Genomic DNA, 19,591 nt, shown 5'->3' with positions numbered 1-19,591 from the left:
CTGTGTTCCTCTGCCTGTTTGTGTATTCACCGTCTGGTTTTGGAGATACAGGAACTGGGGATGTGCATTCACGCTAGACAGTCACAAGGGGGGCGGCGAGATGTGTCCTCCCTTCCCTGGGTCACTCATAACCAGGCAACATAGACCTTTCTGCATTTAGAGTGGTGGGAGGAGTTTTAACTGGTACCTGAATAGGCTGTCTGCTCTGCACAATGCTGTCTCCATCTCCTGTAGTGAAGCTGAGCCAGGAAGGACAGACCTGGTCTTTACTGAGCTCAGAGACTCTTGAAACAAAGACTACAAAAAGAAAATAGGGTATAAGTAGTAAACCTTAAACCCGAGAACTTAGATTACTTCTGGACTAAGATGACCCTGCCAAGAAGAAGAGCTGAAGAGCTGTCAGGAGTAGTACTGCCCCTTTGCTGTGTGTTCCTTTGCTGGTTTGGCCTGCAGTTGCTGCTTCTGTCTGTGGCGTAACAAAACTTGTGGGGGCCCCACTGCACAGTGCATTGACGGGGCCCCCCACGCTCTGGGCCCAGTCAGAAGCTCTCAGGTGCGTCCATGCACAGTGCCAAATGAGGCCCTCTGGAGCTCGGGGGCCATCCCGCACTGCGGACTGCAGAAGATATTGTTACGCTACTGATCTGTGGGCAGTGAAAGGGACTGGACTTTTGCCTTGCTGTGGTATTCTGCTTAAGAAGATTCTCCTAGGTTTTGAAGTAGAGCTTGCCTCCTGTTCTGAAGTCTTATGGACACAAAGACTTCAGCTGCAACTTGCTAAACAGCACCTGGACTCCTCTCTCCTGATTGCCAAAGGGCACCAATTCCAATTCCTGGGCCCTTGGAATTGTGTGGTTGGTGCTGCAACCCAAGAAAAACAATACCGATGCCTTCAGCGCTGCTGCCAGTGATGCCGTGACCTGCAACGAAGCTGTGAGCACCACTTGTGAAATGCACGATGCACCGCCCTGCCTTCGCTGCAGCTCCGATGCCTGCTGACGACTGCAAGATATAGACGTGGGTGACTTCCCAAACTCATCGACATCGCACTGCTGAACAGAACCGCCCCCTCACCGCCGCCTCACCCCCCCTGCCAGCCCAGACTTGACGCCTCGTCTTCTCGTGGAATCGATGCCTTGCCTCCCCTGTGGCAGTAAGGAGCCGGCCTGCCTTGGCCCATCGAAGCCTCACCTACGTGATGCAGTGCACCATCTTTTGACTTCGTTTTCCAAGGTACTGTTACTTGTGGGGGCCGTGTGACTCTATGGCTGATCCGTGCACTTTGTGGTTGGGGCATACTTAGGATTTATGGCAGTCACAACATTCTTTCTACAAGCATTATTTTTGCAATAATCATTATAAAAAAGTGAGATCTTGATATATGTACTATGGATTGTTGTCATTTTGGTCTTGTTTAGTTTAGATAATCATACTTTATTTTTAGGTCTTGTGTGACGTAAGCAGCGCATGCGCTGCTCTCGTCTTACGAGGCTTCTTGGAATCGATACGATTCCAGAAGATTCGTCCTAGCTCTGCCTTCAGCTTTAATTTGTGCGCGTCGTTTGACGCCACGAATTATGCTAAAGGCAGTGCAATGATTGCACTGAAGGCATGGCAATCATTGCTTGTTGCCACCTTGTCTCCTTTTAGCCACTCTTACCCGCGGCATGACACAGTAGGGATATTAGCAGCTTGCCGCACTTTTTTTGGTTTTTGTCACCCTTCCTCTTTGTCTGTTTCGCCTCACTTTTGTTTCCGGTCCTCTCGACTGTTTTTCTCTCCCCGTCTGTCTTGACGTGAAATGATATGCAGGGCTCGTAGAGACGTGGATGGCAGGCACTGGAGTGCTTGTTTTTGCTTGCAGCCTACAAGACTCCCAATGGCTGTCTCCGCAGCTCACTTGGTAAGGAGGTTTCTGTTTTCGTCGTGTCGCGTTTGTTTTTTTAGTTCAGAGTAGTTTCCTTTCTCTCAGGCCCTCACGGGCTCATCATGAATTGGTGGATGCCGACCTCTGCTGTGTCTCTTTTTTCCTCAATTACTTCGCAACATATGGACGTATTCTTGTTGGAATAGGATGGACAGAATATTTGGTAGCATTCAATAAACTTTAATGAGTTTATCAAAATTAATTATGTGTATTCACAGTAAATCTGAGGTGGTGGGGTTTGAACAGGCCGTCATGCAGAGGTGTCCTGGGATCCCATAAGGCGTTACAAAGGTAATCTGCAGAATGTACAGCCGGGTGCACGTGCACGTTGTTGTCACAGTGGTCCGACAGGAAATCCTTTCCCGCTGGGCCTCCGTAGGTGAAATGGAGAGGACACCGGAAGAGGGGAAAAAATCTAGATGTAAAAAAAAGTTGTGTTAATGCCCATTCAGTCCTTGGCCTCTTGGTTGCCGAAAGAATGCCCTTTTGGTCCATCTAATGGCTGACGTGTAAATCAACAGTGAGAGCTGTAGTGTGACCGAGTACACATTCCTGCATGTGCTGATAATTATTATAGAGGGATCAGAAGAGTGCTGCGGGTTAGGTTTTTACTAGAAGGCGAAATATAGACGATCTTATATTGGAAAGATGGGAGACTCGGCAACTTGTCTTCTCTAAAAGTTAGTCAAAGTATGTTCCCGCCTCTCAAAAAGAGGGTGAAACAGTAACGTTAATTACATAGTACTGAGAAATCAAGCGCAAGCTTGAGCTGTGTGTCATGATGATGAAGGGAATAGGCAACGTACATGGGACCAGTACTTCACCTGCTCTCGCATTTTAGATTTCTATGACTAAGCGTAACTCTTGCAAGTCCAGGGCCCTTGCAGAAAAAAACGTGCCAGCAAACACAGATGGGCTGCTGAGCTGGCTGGAGGCTTCACTTGTATGAGGAAGATTCATACTTCATGGACTTGCATACGTCACCCAGAGCTAGAGCTCCATGTACGCTATGCAGATAGTACTAGGCTTTAGTTTTACTAGGTGCACAACACTTCTCATGCACTGGCTGTACTTAGATATATATTCCACACAAACCAAAAGTTTGCCTGATTTGCCTCCTTTTGAAGAATGCATGCGTTTTGGCTTGATGAAACAAACAAAAACTCAAGAACATTCACTGTGCTGAGGAATCAAAGTATCTAAGAGGCTAGGTGTGTCTACATCCACATTAGACAAAGGCAATAAACATTTGTAAAAGACACGAGGTGTTCCACCGTCCTTCTTACTACCATTGAGTTTTGGGACAAGAATACCAGAAACAATCGGAACCCAGGGTCTACTCCAGTACTATTCAACCCAGTCACCTTTTTGTAAAGTGGGTGAGAATTCTGGGACAACAAACAATATTGATAGATGGCACTAACACCTCTCAGTACCTGGCTGCTGTAATCAGGAAAGCCCGAGGTCTGCCATTATGGATCTCAGCAGACCTCATCACAGTACTTGTAAGAATTGGTTCTTTCCCGCATGCACTCCCTACAGAGAAGTAGTTGCTCACAAACAACTGGGACAGAGTCATTCCCTACTGAAACAAAACAATGTTAAACAGAACTTACTACATGGAAATGCACACAAAGAAACCACCACCACCACCACCACCACCCTTGAGAATCTGCCAAATACGAAAGGTTCTCTCTTTTACCTCCTGGAAAGATGTTTAGAGAACTCCAGTCTACTCCAAACCAGCCGAACCTTTACCAAAAGGTGTTCTGAGGTTGATCCATTGAAGCCCAATACAATTCATAAGATTTAAAATGAACAGCTGGACACATAGATGAGAAGCATCTTGGTATTAATAAAGGTGAGGAGTTGGCCTAACGGCTAGGGCTAGGGCGCTCGACCTGGGGAACTGGGTTCGATTCTCGGTAATGACGCTGAACATCCTGTGATTCTGGGCATATCACTTAATCTCCCGTGCCTAACAAAAAAACCAAAAAAAATGAATGTGTGTCCTCATGTAACGTAACTGGTGCTATGTAAAGCGCTCTGATACCTGATTGGATTCAGGTCAAGTTCGCGCTATATAAAACTCTGCAAAAAAAAAAAGGTTAAGGACCACAGTCAGCAAATGGCTGAAGCTTGCCGACATGTTGAGCCCTGCTACCACTGAAGGCAGCTCTCCGAAACATCATTGCAGCCCAGGGTAACATTAGAATTTCACTGTATGACCAAAAGCCACACTTTAAAACAGTAAAATAATCATCTTAAATTAATGTAAATAATTTGAGATTCCTCACTGCTACATACATACACACCCCATTATTTCACAACTGCTGTGCTACTGCCTGCAGTAAATCACCCCAACCATTAATCATTTTACTTAGGACTTGGGTACCCAAATGCTGGAAAATAATGTTCTGGGCATATTGATCCAATTGGTCATGTCCACGGGGCTACCATACTTTTGAAGTATTTAAGGATTTTAGAAATCTCTCTTATTTTGAAATTCCCTAGGTCACTTACGAGCCACCAGACATTTGTAGATTTGCAAGGATATGTTAACTTGATTTATCAAGCGCTTGTACACAAGCTTTATGGCACAGTCAGAATAACACAACCTAAATCCGTTCCACTGGAGACTGATTTACGGATTAGAATACCAACTGAAAAGTCAGGGTTTAAACTTTATTCTTAAAACAGAGATGTTCACACCTTAGGTGAAGAGGCCTCGAATTCTGTTGCCTAACTTCTGCAAGAGAAAAAAAAGCATTGAAAATGCAATAGGTCTCGCCTTTTCTTAAGTTAAAGCCATTTGCTTTGCTAATGGTATTGTATGGCAAAGCAAATGGCTTTAACTTAAGAAAAGGCGAGACCTATTGCATTTTCAATGCTTGTTCTAAACTGGTGTGGTGTCCATCTGTGGTGTTTTTACTGTGTTACTGTGTGTTTGGGTATACACATTCCCTTTGGGATAAGGTACCAAGGGGTGAGCAGGGGTTATTTAAAGTGTGTAAATCCCTTATCCCGACTAGAAGGAAGGGTCCCTACTTGGACAAGGTGCATATCTCTGCCAACTAAACAGTGTCACCCCAATTCTAACAGGATACATTTTATCCATGCTGAAAGTTGAGAAAGTACATGTTTACTATTTTATCCTCCTTTTCAACCATGGATAATGGTGAATGCAGGGTCAAATTATTGCTCTTCAAAAATAACACGTTTTCAGTTTGGAGTGTCTTTAATCATATTTTTAAAAGTTCATATTGTGTTCGCCTCACGCACTAGTATGAATAGTGGTTGTTTCATCTTTGCTAGGTGTAAGAGGGGTGCTGTCTGAAATTTTATAATACCATCCGCCATGACTCAGATTATCTCAATGGGGGTAACTATTATTTCAATTAAAATAAAGGTCTGCTCTGTGTGCTTCGAAAGGCGCATGCGTGGTGCATACATTTCAGAGCTCTGCGTCATTTGTGACTTACTCACATGCTTCACACTGTGTAGCAGTGGTAAGAACCATGTGGCTAAGGCCCTGGTACAGGCACACTGCCCTTCCCAATTTCGTCCTCATTTTAAAAAGTGCCCGTTTGAAATGTGAAGCAATATGAATGAGTTTGCCTCAGTTTTCGATGTCGCTTGGCAGCCTAAATTAACGTCACACCTTGGCATGAAATTTCAAAAGTGGCTGGTTTATTTTTGCGAGCATAGTACTGCCAGAGCTAAAAAAAACTCCACCATGATTCAAACTGATTATCTCAATGGACCGACTATTACCATGAAGGCAGCATGTAACTGTTAAGTGCAACATGTTACCATTTTTGACCAAACCATAAATTACATTTTAATTTTACAATACCTATGCTTTTTATAAGATAATCAAAATGGCATGAAGATTTCTAGGTTTATCAACCAGATGCAGAATCTGAGAAAACCCTGTGTGCAGGGAAGATAATTAAAAACCTTGCGTGTCCCACTGTACAACTTGCAAACTATAGTAACTGTCGAACAAGTTTAGATCAGTAAGATATAGAAATATTTTCATGTGTTTAAATATTTCATGTCTACACTTTCACAATTGCTTTATACACCATTGTGCATTCTTTAATTTGCTTTAAAATGCACCATTTGCTCACTCTTTTATCAAAATTTCCCAGGGGGGGACTCCCTATACTCCCATTTGACGGTCAGGCTTGCCCGCTTCGCGACACTTGCCCCCAAGTTTTACGCCTCTCTGCTTTCAAATGTTACCAGCCGCCGCTGAGATTCACCCCAGTAAACAGCATCTTTAGAAGTGCAGCTTTCGGCATGCCTCCTACCTAACAGCCTCTAAACCACGTTATGATACGCCAAAAACATCCCCAGGAGAAGCCATGGCAGCAGCTCTTAAAACTTCACATGCCATATCGGTTAGACAGCTGACTTGTTGCATTTCACTAAAAGGTCAGAGTGGTTTCCCTCTCTTACAGTGCTTCTGCCAGATTATCAAACCCCATTCATCAGGAAGCAGTGTGAGCTATATAAGCACTCGTCTTTATTGCCAGATTATAACTCGCATGTCTCTACTTAAGGCAACTCTCAACCTTCTTGTGCATGGCATTTTTTGGTGTAAAATCTTCCAGATTTTCTGATGTCCTCCTATGCAAAGTGGCCAACATGGAGTAACATTTCAAAGTGTGTGGTAACACCCGCCCTGCAACCACCAAAACGTTTGTCTTCTGCGTGAATCTAGGTATGGCTAAATGTTCCAGAACTTACTCTTCTCACACAATGAGCAGCTTGATCTTCTCATGTAGAGGAAGGGATTGCCTTGAATGTCATCACATTGGGGAAATAAGGATTTTCGGTGAGTCCTCATGTAGCTGTGCCAGTGGAATCCATAGACCAGATTCTCTAAAAAATGACGCACAATCTATACTTCCTCTCAGCAAACGTACTTTCCTCCACCGGAAGGGCATGCCATTTCTGCTGATGCTGACAGAGAAGAAAAAGAAGGTGGTGCTTCCCGTCTTCTGTACCTTCTACTCTTCACCCGCCTACTGACCCCATCAGTTTTTTAGGTCGAGGACCGTCCGGTCTGCCTAAGGCAGAACCGGAAGTCGGAGATTTAATGTTTTGGAGAAGAGGGGCTTGAACCCGCCCCTCTTCTCCCCTCTTCTCCATTGGCTGGCCTCTTGAATGCTGGCCAGCCATTGGAGAAGAGGCTTTGTCACTCCGAACAGGCCCCGTCCTTTTCGGATTCGGGGGCGTGTTTTTTGTTACTTTTCTAATTATCTCCTCCAGCAAATGGCAAGAGGAGAGAAAAGCAAAACACGCCCCCGAATCCGAAAACGCCACTGCGTTTCTCCGAGGCATTTCTGCTCTGCCTCGGAGAAAGGCAGTGGTGTGCTTGTTAGACTGTGGTTTGAGGCTTCCTCCACTGTCAATCTAGTGATGATTTAGAGTCTAATTTCTCGGCTACTCTGAGACATACTCCTGCTCCTATTAGCGTGTGATTTTTTGAGGCAGGATGCATATTGGTTGTAGCGCCCAGAAGCATTCTTTGGCTTTCGCTTACCGTAATAAATACACCTCTCGGGGTTGGCTTTTCTGTTGATCTTTCGGTCTAGTCTCAACTTACTTCAATTTTGAGAAGCCAGGCTACCCATCCAAGCTGAGGCACTTGCTGTAGCTTTTCCAGTCGGCGGCCCGTGTTTACGTTCTGCGGTCGAGGTGACATAAGGCAGCAGCGCTGCTTCAAGAGCCGCTCGCAGACTTTAAAAGGGAAACGGTCGCGCCTTTAAATACACAAACTGGCACCCTTTTAATTTATTCAAAAATTCGCCGAGTGCGCGCTCGCTTCTGTTTACGATACCTCCCTGCGTGAAAAAGCGTGTATAAATAGGCAGCACGGGACTCCCTCCGCACGTTGATAACTACACACGCCATACAGGGCTTTGACGCACAAGTGCCTCGTATAATAATGCACTTAACGCGGCATATCGTGTTAGTGGGTTTACATTGCATTACACCATGGCATATTTGAATAATGGAAGGCCTGCACATCCTTCTTGTGCGCACATTGTGTGTGCGCTCTGAGGGGTGAAGCAGAGACAGTGAACAGTGACCGTGTCCCCCCCCCCCATGCTCCCAGTCCCCCCAGAAGCTTGTGTCTTCCGCTGTAGCGAGGGGGTCGGGGTCGCAGATGGCACCAGTCGCTCTCTAAAGGAGTTCGCATGCACTGAAATGTCTGGGAAGTGGAGGCGGACTCGCGGTTTCTATGGAGGAGGAGGGGAGAAGGGCAGCCCCTCGTTTGGCTGGAGTGCCGATCCGCTCTCCCCCCGTCCCCAGGCCCGCTCTGGGAGTCAGGGACACCTTGCTGCTGATAATGGCGCCCATTGTCCCCCAGCAGTCAGCTGAAAACCCGCTCTGCAGAGCCCGGCTCTCGGCGCATTGTCCCCGAGCGGTGGCACCTCGCGCCGGCCTTGAGCACTGCCCGGGAACATTCTGTGGGGCGGATAATCTCCGTGCCGCCAATATGTACCCTTCAATAATGTTTAGCTGACTTTTGGGCCGCATTTACATTGGGCGGCCTGACTTGACACCAGCCACGGGGTTTCCACAGCACTCTGCTTTGCACTTCCCGTTGCCGATTTTAGCGTGCCCACTGACATTATGCGCCCACGTTTCACGCAGAGATTTCACACTGAATGACCGCTCAGCAGCATCGACAACATCTTTCTTGAATCGGGGACAGAACAGCAACTATAACGTTGTGCCCCAACGCTGTAAAGGGCAGGGACACATACCAAAAATGGTGCAAAAACAACTAAAATAATATGTTTGACACCCAAAGTACATGATGCGGTGGGTTTTAAAAATGCACGAACAGATTTGTTGAAAACTCACTTTCGTGTTCTTATTACGGTTTGTGCACATATTTTTGCTTTTTCTTTTACGTTGGTGTTTACTACAAATGTTGGTGTTATTCCTTGGCACGGGATTGGTTCTGAAAGGTTTAGCCCGCCGGTCGAAAGGGCCTGGATTAGACTGGGGGGGGCGGGGGGAGGAAAGGTGGTGATTGTTTATCTCCAGAGTAAACAGCCCATCCTTCAACAAGGCGCCGATAACATCGACCCCGCGGCCGCGGGGAGGGCTCAAATTCCCGCAGCAGCAGACTCCAAATAAACCAACCCGGGAATACCTTGCACTTCAACGCACTAAAAGCACACAGTGGCTTTGAGTGGACCACCAGACTCCACACGGGCTCTGTCCCGCTAGCCCCATGTCCCTGGGGCGTAAAGTAGGTCTTTTTTTGGGGGGGGGGGGGGAAGGGGGGGAGCATTCAGCCCAAGGCTGATGAATAGCCATCTATGAGATAACGGAAGCTCGGAGCCTGGCCTCGTCACATTTGGGGGGCATCGTTTTGTGTTACGCCATTGTCATGTACCGTTCTCTCTGCCCAAGAACATATTGTTATATATGTGACATCTGCAGCCCCTCCTCTGTCCCGCCAAGCCCAACCTTTCAGCCAGTCACGAGAGTCACTCCTTCTCCCTGCCCGCGCCCCTTATGGCCTCGTCTGTCTCGCCCCCCTGTCTCTGCCCCTCCTATAAGCCTGTAAATTACCCCCCACCCCCCAACCCGCGCGTACTTCAGAGTGTCACCGCTTTATTAATTCATGCTCTGTCTGGAACGGGCCCACAGGATTGTCTCATATATTTATGGATTACTGTCGAGGGAAGGGGGGGGGGGGGTCCCCATTATTCAGATGTCTGCAATTAGTGGTTGGGGAAGTTCCGACGCAAGAGAGACTTCTTCATGGAAAACCCACAGGGCAAAACATGAGAGCTTCCTCCCGCCCCTCCCAGCTCCGAAAAGTAGGACAGCCATGGGCCAGCTGACCCTGCACTTCTAGCCAAGGACTGGCGAGAGTTTCACTTTCTCACTTACTCCTGCAAGGAAGCTACTTTCTCGGGGCCGGTCCGCACTGGTACAGCGCAAGTGATTTCGCGGTGTAAACAGTGCCAAGGAAGAGGATGTGTCGGTACGGCCATTGGTGCCCACTTTTGAACTGGGGAACCGGGAGAGTCTCGGCGCCTGCTCAACATCCTTTGACTCTGGGAAAATCACTTAATTTCCCCGTGCCTAAAAAAACAAGCATTTACAATGCAATGGTCTCGGCATTGGTAAAGTTAGAGCTATTTGCATTGCTCATGACATTATTTTTGTTTATGTTTTTGTTTTTAAAACATTTAAAGAAACTGCATTGTCATGAGCAATGCCAATAGCTCTAACTTTAACAATGCCGAGACCGTTGCATTGTAAATGCTTGTACTACTTCTTTAACCACTGCAGTTCTGAAATACCAAGGGCCTCATTTATGAGAAGTGACGCATCGCTGCGTGAAAGCAGCGATGCGTCACTTCTCAGTGCGCCCTCCTTGCGACATGATGGATGCGTCATATTTACTGTAGGGCGCATCATGTCGCAAGGAGTTACAGATATGTCTGTATTTCTGATGTATCTGCAGGCGCAAAAGGGACGCATTGCTGGAGTGTGTCACAAAAATGACGCAACTGACTGACTGAGGGTATTTGTAGAGCGCACTTATGCCGAGGCGTCTTGGCGCTGGGTAGAGTGATCTGAGAGTTGCACTATGATTAGTATTGTGTAAAGAGCCTAGTTTTAATAGCTTTCCTGAAAATGGTGCGTGAGGATTGAAGTCGGAGCGAGACGGGGAGGGAGTTCCATAATTTGGCTGCCAAGAATGAAAAACTTTTCCCTCCCCAGCTGACCCTTTTCATCTTGGGAGGAAGAACCAGCCCAGTGTCCATAGACCTTAAACATGAAATGTATCGGGGGGAATAGTAATTGTACGTCTTCCGCCCCACCTCCATTGAGGGCTTTATGCACTAGGCATAGAGCTTTAAACTCCACCCGTCGTCTCACCGGAAGCCAGTGTAGTTGTTTAATGCTGGCCGAAGTGGAGTGATGCTTGGATAGACCATACAAAACTCGAGCTGCAGCATTTTGAAGTGACTGACGCTTATTGAGCTGTTTCACTCCAGCACCTAAATAAAGGGCATTACAGTAATCAATCCTTGATAGGATAAGGGCGCCAACCACCGTTTTCCTGAGGGAAAACAGGATGAATGGGAGAATTTTACGCAGTATCTTGAGTGTAAAAAAGCAGGCAGAGATCACTTGGTTTATTTGGGGGGAACAAGTGAGATCTTTATCAATGAGAAAACCGAGATTTCTGGCCTTAGACACCGGCGACGGACATGTACCGGCTTCAGCGGGCCACCAACACTGGCTCCAGATTGAAGGTTTCTTTCCGAATTCCAGAATCTCGTTTTTTTCGGTGTTAAGTTTTAAAAAATTGACGTTCATCCGGATCACTGACAGAATATCGATGACAAGAATATCGACCTACAAAAATATCGAGGAAAAAATATAGAATGCCAAAGTATCGACTGCCTATCTACAAACAGGTAAGTACTAAAATATCGATTCCAAAATATCGTTGTAAAAAATATAGTTAGTCAAAATATCGAATTTTTTAAATATATTAAAAGTAATGTAAAATTAATGAAATAATAAATATAATTAACTAAAACATACTTACAAATACTTAAATAACTTTACAATTAATAAATAATTAATGTAAGTTTAAAAAAAATAAAAATGTAATACCTATATATATTAACGTAATATTAATAAAAAACTATTCTATATTTTTAGCGTAGGATAGCGGGCGGGTCAAATTTACTATTACCACTCCAGTAAGTCCAACAGTAGGGAAAGCATTGGCTAGTGGGATGGTAAAAATTACTATTCCCACTCCAGAGAGTGCAACAGTAGGCAAAACATTGGATAGCGTAGAGGTAAAAATTACTATTCCCACTCCACAGAGTGCAACAGTAGGGAAAGCGTTGGATAGCGTATGGGTAAAAATTACTATTCCCACTCCAGAGAGTGCAACAGTAGGGAAAGCGTTGGATAGCGGGTGGGTCAAATTTACTATTACCACTCCAGTAAGTCCAACAGTAGGGAAAGCATTGGATAGCGGGATGGTAAAACTTACTATTCCCACTCCAGAGAGTGCAACAGTAGGGAAAGCGCTGGATAGCGGGAGGGTAAAAATTACTATTCCCACTCCACAGAGTGCAACAGTAGGGAAAGCGTTGGATAGCGTATGGGTGAAAATTACTATTCCCACTCCAGAGAGTGCAACAGTAGGGAAAGCGTTGGATAGCGGGAGGGTAAAATTTACTATTCCCACTCCAGTGAGTGCAACAGTACGGAAAGCGTTGGATAGCGTAGGGGTAAAAATTACTATTCCCACTCCAAAGAGTGCAACAGTAGGGAAAGCGTTGGATAGCGTAGGGGTAAAAATTACTATTCCCACTCCAGTAAGTGCAATAGTAGGGAAAGCGTTGGATAGCGTAGGGGTAACAATTACTATTCCCACTCCAGTGAGTGCAATAGTAGGAAAAATAATGTCATATTTTATCAAAAATAAATTAATTATTAATAGTAATAAAAAAATGTATTGACATTATTTACCAATCACACAACCTTTAATAATTAATTATTTATAAATACCAATAAATATTTTTTTTAATTAATTACCTATTAATAATTATTTAACAACCAATTAATGTTCAATAAAAAAATAATAATAAATACAAATACAAATTAATAATTAATTCATAATAAATTATTTATCAATATACAAAAATAATTTCAACAAATTATTTATTTACAATTAAATAACTTCCCACCATATTCCCCTATAAACCCACAACCCACTACAAATAATAAATTGATACAATTAACATAATTATCAATTAAACAATTAATAAAAATTAATTACCAAATAATACACATTAATTACCAATTAATAATTAATCAACAACCAATTAATTTTCTATACCAAAAATTGATAAATAATAAAAAATACCAATTAATAATTAAGAGTAAATTAATTATTAATACACAAAAATATATTCAATAATTACTTAATTATAATTAAATTACTTCCCACCCTATTACCCTATAAACCCACAACCCGCACCGAATAATAAATTAGTACAATTAACATAATTATCAATTAACCAATTAATACAAATTAATTACCAATTAATAAAAAATTATTACCAAATATTACAAATTAATTACCAATGAATAATTAATTACTATAAATTAGTTATTACTAATTAATAATTAATGAATAACAATTAAATTAGTTCCCACCCTATTCCCCTATAAACCCACAACCCGCTACAGAAGTAAAACTCAAACTTAAATTACAAATAATTAATAATTCCTAAAATTTATTATTAATGTACTATAATTAAATTACTTCCCACCCTAATCCCCTATAAACCCACAACCCACTACGGAATTAAATTACAAAAAAATTAAATAACATAAAATTCATTACTTTAAAAATATTCAAACATACATTCCAAAATTAATACATACTTTTAACACATATACTAACACTTAAAACACTATAACAAAATTCGATATTTTTAACAACTATATTATGACTGTCAATATTACTGACTTCGATATTGTGCAAATCGATATTTCTTACCTGATTTTCGATATTCTTCACCACTATATTTTTGTATGTCGATATTCTGTCCATTCTATATTTAAAACTCGATATTCTGTCCACTCGATATTTTTTTTTCGATATTTTGGCTGTTTACCGTTCATCCATGACATCACAGAGGAAAGACAATCACAGAACCGCTCAGCTGAGATCCTGTCATTTTGAGTGACCGACACCACCAGTTGCGTGTCGTCGGCATAAGACACAAGCGCTAGACCATGACTTTTAATTAGTCTTGCCAATGGTGTTACATAAATGTTAAACAGGGTGGGCGAAAGTGCCGAGCCCTGGGGGACTCTACCCGGGAGGGTGAACCGTTCCGATATCAGACCTTCCCAGTATATTATTTATTCCCTGGAGTCGAGGAAAGATGTGAGAAGGGTCAGGGCCTTGCCACTGACTCCCACGAACTGTAGCCTAATTATTAACACGGTATGGTTTACAGTGTCAAAAGCAGCCGTGAGGTCTAGCAATATTAGGGCCGCCCTGCCACCCTCATCCAATACCCTTCGATTCTCCTCTGTAGCCATGATCAGAGCTGATTCAGTGGAATGCCGAGCTCTGAACCCATGCTGGGTGGAATCAAGAATGTTATTTTCCTCAAGGTAAGCAGTCAGTTCCAAGTTAATGGCTTTCTCCATGACCTTGGAGGGCAGAGGTAAACATGAGATAGGGCGGTAGTTTTTAGCCTCCAACGGTTCAAGTGATTTTTTTTTAAATAGGCCTAATACAGGCCATTTTCCATCCTGTTAGGAAGATCCCAGTTCCAATAACTAGATTTAACAGAGGGGTCAGCGATGTGCCAACCTCTTCGGTAGCTAAATGTAAAATGTATGGGGGGCAGGGGTCAAGTGGGAACCCTGACTTGGTTAGTGAAAGTATGTCTACCACTTGCTTTTCGTCCAGACTGGTGAATTGGGTTAGACTACCTTGGTGAGAGTATTTTTCCCATGTCTCTAGAAGGTTCGTACTGTTAACCTCCACTGAGTTCAGAAGTTCCTCATAGACCATTTTGACCTTGGTATGGAAGAAAACCGCTAGTTTATCCACAAAGGCTTGGTCAGGGGCAAAGACAGTGTCTCTCGGACGTCGAGACAGTGCTGTTGCTGTTTTGAACAGTTCTTTGGAGAAGTATGTGGATTCTAGAATTTTAGATGTAAAATAGGCTGTCTTAGCTGATACTATTGCTCCCCTATATTCTTTTAGTGCTGAGCCGTATTCGATCTTATGCGCCGAACTGTAAGAGGATCGCCAAATGCGTTCCTTGAGTCTGCATTTTATTTTTATTGTTCTTAGCTCTGCTGAGTACCAAGGAGAGGATACCAGTCTTTCCTTGGCCGTCTTAGTAACTTCCGGTGCCAACAGATTTATTGCCTTGGTTATCCAGTTATTAAAATCCGTGGCTGCCTGATTGGGTTCCACACTAAAAGGTAGATTCTCTTTCAAGGCCGTGGTCAGCTCTTGTTGGGATATTTTCTTCCAAGCACGTACCTTGCTCAGAGGGGTTCGATTTCTACAGCACAAGTTATTATTGGAGATGTTAATAATAAAATTGACAGCATAGTGATCTGACCAAAGTAATGGCAGCGAGCTGATCACTTCAATATGGGCACTGTTAGTAAAAATGCTGTCCAAGGTATGTCCTGCCTGATGTGTGGGTTCCCGCACAATTTGCGTAATTCCAAAGCTGGCTAGGGTATCTATTAAGCTTGAAGTATCCGAATTATTCGTTACCTCTAGATGAAAATTAAAATCCCCCAGCAGTGTAAAGGTATCCACATTAAAGCAGGACTCCATGCGAGTTTGCAAAGTGGTGATGAAAGGTAGCCTAGGACCAGGGGGTCTATATACTAAGATTCCTTGGAAGCATTCCATATTGTTTAATTTTAAACTCAAAAACATAGCCTCTGCGTCCAGTAGTGGCTCTGGTGTCATTCTCACCTTATAGCAAGCTCGATAGATTAAGGTGATCCCTCCCCCCTTTGTCCCCGTCCTGTCCATATTAGTGACAAAATAGTCAGATTGAACTACATAATTCCGGTCCGGATTACTCATGTCATTTGCCCACGTTTCAGTTAAAAAAATCAGATCTGGATTTTCGAGTTGTATAAGGCACTCCAGGTAATTTTTATGTTTCATTACTGACCTGGAATTAATCAGGACACAATTGATAGATTTGGAGCTGTTAGTGGTCGACTTTTTAGTTTGAGCATTGGGGTACAAGGCCGACCCGCCCTGCATAACATTAAACAGCCTGGTATTGTTAAACTGTATGTCTTCCCTAGGCCTGTTCGTATTAGAGGAGCCAAGCTTAGCTCTGCACCGATTACTGTGCACCTGAGGGATATTTTTAGAATCTAGCTTTACTTTTAATACAGGGCACTCACCGAGATTGAGGCTCAGGAGCTCATCACGAGTATAGGCCAGCCTAGAGATTCGAGCAGGGGTTCTGGCGCTGGTTGCGCTCCGGGCGCAGACGGGCTTGCCTTTGGCACACCTTTGGCACGCCACCGGCGCCCCCGCTGCGCAGTCGCAGCATCCGGTAATTTGTAGCTGGAAGGGAAGTGCAGAGATGAAAAGACTAGAGCGTTAACCGCTACACGGGTCCGCTCTAACAGACGGGCACCGTGGTCAGCGGGACAATGTCAAGCAACAAGTAGGCACTAACATTCAGTTTTCTTAAATTTTAGCAGCAATTTAGTTTTTGTTAAAAACTGTTTTTGTTAAAAACAGATAAAAGATTCAATTAAAACCAGGAGCAAGGCAACAACGCTCGTAGTCAGCGCTGAGCCCGAATCAAACTACCTATGCGCGGTTGCAGCATCCGGTAATTTGTAGCCGGAAGGGAAGTGCAGAGTAGAAAAGACTAGAGCGTGAACCGCTACACGGGTCCGCTCTAACGGGCACCGTGGTCAGCGGGACAATGTCAAACAACAAGTAGGCACTAACGTTCAGTTTTCTTAAATTTTAGCTGCAATTTCGTTTTTGTTAAAAACAGTTTTTGTTAAAAACAGTTTTTGTTAAAAACATAAAAGATTCAATTAAAACCAGCAGCAAGGTGACAACGCTCGTAGTCAGCGCTGAGCCCGAATCAAGCTCCAGCAATGTGTCCTTTCACATGGGGCAAGCCCCATGTGAAAGGGCCTGCATCAGACTTACGCCTGCTGTGAGGCAGGCATAACATATTGACGCATTTGCACCCTAGAAGTGGTGCAGTGAAATCTCGTAGATTTCACTGCGTCACTTCTACGAGGCTTACATACGTGGGAACACCTACCCTGCATACATTATACCTGACGCAGGTATAATGTAGCGCAGGAGTTTACAAAGTGACGCATCTTCGTAGATGCGTCACTTTGTAAATAGGGCGCAACAGGAGGCATGTTTTACTCCACCGATGCGTCACAAAACGTGACGCAACAGAAGCGCAAAACTGTCGCAAGGCCTCATAAATAAGGCCCCATATTTTGTGAGGGGGACAAATTTGGAGTAAACACCCTCATCCTCCCCCATGTGGCAAAAAGATGGAATAGTTGGGGCTGGGTGGGGCCAATTACTCTATAAGAAAAAAATCCCCAGGGGCAGATTTACAAGCCACTTGCGCCTCCTTATGTCGTCATTGCGTCACTTTTTTTGATGCGGCCAATTCAGAACGTGACACATCTTGGGAGATGCGTCACGTTGTAATGCCCTGCGTCACATTATACCTGCACCAGGTAGAATGTATGCAGGGTGGGCGTTCCCACGCAAAAAGCCATTTAGAAGTGACGCAGTGAAATTTACATTTCACTGTGTCACTCTGCACCTTCACTGCTTCAGAATCCATACGCCTGCTCAGACAAGGCGTCAGTAATGAAGCAGGGTTTTTTGTATGGGACTCACCTATCTGTTGTGTAACATTGCTGGAGATGCGTCACTTTCATGAGCAACTCCAGCAAACCACATTAAAAAGTTTCATTTCAAATCTTTGTTGTAGCGCGCACCACCAACTTCATCTCAACTCCAGCAATGCGTCACTTTTGTGACCACAGATGCGTCCGTATTTCTCATGCATCTGTTAATCCTTGCGGCATGGAGCACTGTATTGTAAATACAGCGCATCCATGGTGGCGCAAGGACATTTGGCACTGGCACAAGGAAACTGACACATCTATGCAGATGCGTCAGTTCCTTGTAAATCTGCCCTCTAGTGTCTAGTGGAAATGTCAAGGTATCACATCCTCTGCAGCAATGGAGAACAGGGTTGTTCATAGCCCCCTCTGCACTCGCAGAGAAACAAGGACGTTGTTTCCTGGGTGCTGGCCCTGCAACTGTTATCTCATCCCCTTAGGCCAGAGCAGGAGAGTCTCCTACTCTGAGTCAGAGGGGTGTGACAAGGACGGGCCACTAAAGCAGCACACAACAGCTGCTGCTCGGATGCCAGGTGCCTGGGCTGACCTCCATGTACCTATATCCTGGTTGTGAGTAGTTGAGGTCACATCCATAGTTCCCCAGGAATTAAATAGTCCAGCATTAATCCTGAGTGAATTAAAGAACGAGAAGCACAATTCTCAGTTGAAAGTAAACAATGCTGTCATCTCGAAATGTACTTGTTTGTGACTTAAATCTTTGTTAATATGCAGTATGATTTAAAATGAACAGATTCTAGAAGGAGCATGACACTAACCGATGATTTGGGGAGGACAGCAAAGCCACTCAGAAGGGAGTGGGGCACATACATACAGTAGAAAGGGGAAAATAAATCTATGCTGAAAGTGGCTGGATAACTAATTGGCACTCTAGAGAGGGGAGTGAACCCACACATTTGCGACATACTGAGAGAGGATGTGGCCTAACGGTCAGAGCTGCCGACTTTGAAACTGGATAACTAGGGGCCTCATTTACAAGGAATTAACCCAGCAGGGTGCCACAAGCTATTTGGGTGCAGCACGCTCCATTAATTCTCAAGCACAGGGATGCGTCATATCTACAATGATTTGACTGATCACTTTGATCTCCCCTTCGCTGGCTCACAATTTGCTGCCATGTGTTGATGCAGGCACCTTGCACCATAGTGCAAGGGTGCCTGTGTTGAGGGTAATGATTGTATATGTGTAGGAAGATACCCCTTCCTGCACATAGACAATCTGAAATGGCGTTTTGGATCATCCATATGTGCTGCTTGATGCAGCACACATAGAAGTTGAAAAATATAATTTTTATTTCATGATTGTTCATATGCAGCAAGGAACACCTTTGTGCACATAAACAATCACAAGAGGTGATTTGCTTCTGCTATGTGTGCTGCAGAATTCAGCACGCATAGAAAGAGGAAAAAAACGAGGAGAAATCAAAACATTTCTCCTCGTTGCACCTCCCTATGCCTCCTCTTGGGAGCCGTAGCATTCTGACGCATTTCTAGGTCTATGATTTCTCGTAAATCTGGAAATGTGGCAGTAGTCATGGGTTTTGCGTGGGAACACCCACAGTAACACCCATGGCACACCCTTTTCACACAGTGTGTTGCATGTAAAGGGGCCATATTTACAAAGACATGAAAGGCCGCGCAGGGTGGCTTTACATGTCCTTGTAAATATGGGGCAGCATGTTGCACAGCCGGTGCATCACAAGAAGTAATGAACCTTGTAAATAGGCCCCTAGGTTCAAGTCCTGGCATCGACTCAAAATCCTGTGATTCCGCCCAAATCGCTTAATCTCCCCATGCCTACCAAAAAATGAATGTGTCCTTTTGTAACATAACTGTGTACAGCACTTCAATACCTTCGTGTCGAGTATTCGCTATATAAAATTACGAGAAAAAAAACGTTTGACTTTTTTAGACGTTGAGGTCTATCCTTCAGATGGCAGTTTGGTGACGACTCTTTCGCAAGCCAACAGATAGAAACAAGGCTCTTCATTATACGAGCAATCATCCTAGGAGCTTGAGACAAAACTTGCCCTATGGACAGTATCTAAGAATCCGTCGCAATTGCTCATTCAAAGATGAATATTTCCAGCATGCCAACAATTTGTCAAACAGACTTATTGACCGTGGTTACCCTAAAAGACTTCTAAATAAT

This window comes from Triturus cristatus, chromosome 1_1 (assembly GCF_964204655.1).
Source record: "Triturus cristatus chromosome 1_1, aTriCri1.1, whole genome shotgun sequence".
Taxonomy (NCBI): Eukaryota; Metazoa; Chordata; class Amphibia; order Caudata; family Salamandridae; genus Triturus; species Triturus cristatus.
Note: the sequence above shows the minus strand (reverse complement) of the source record.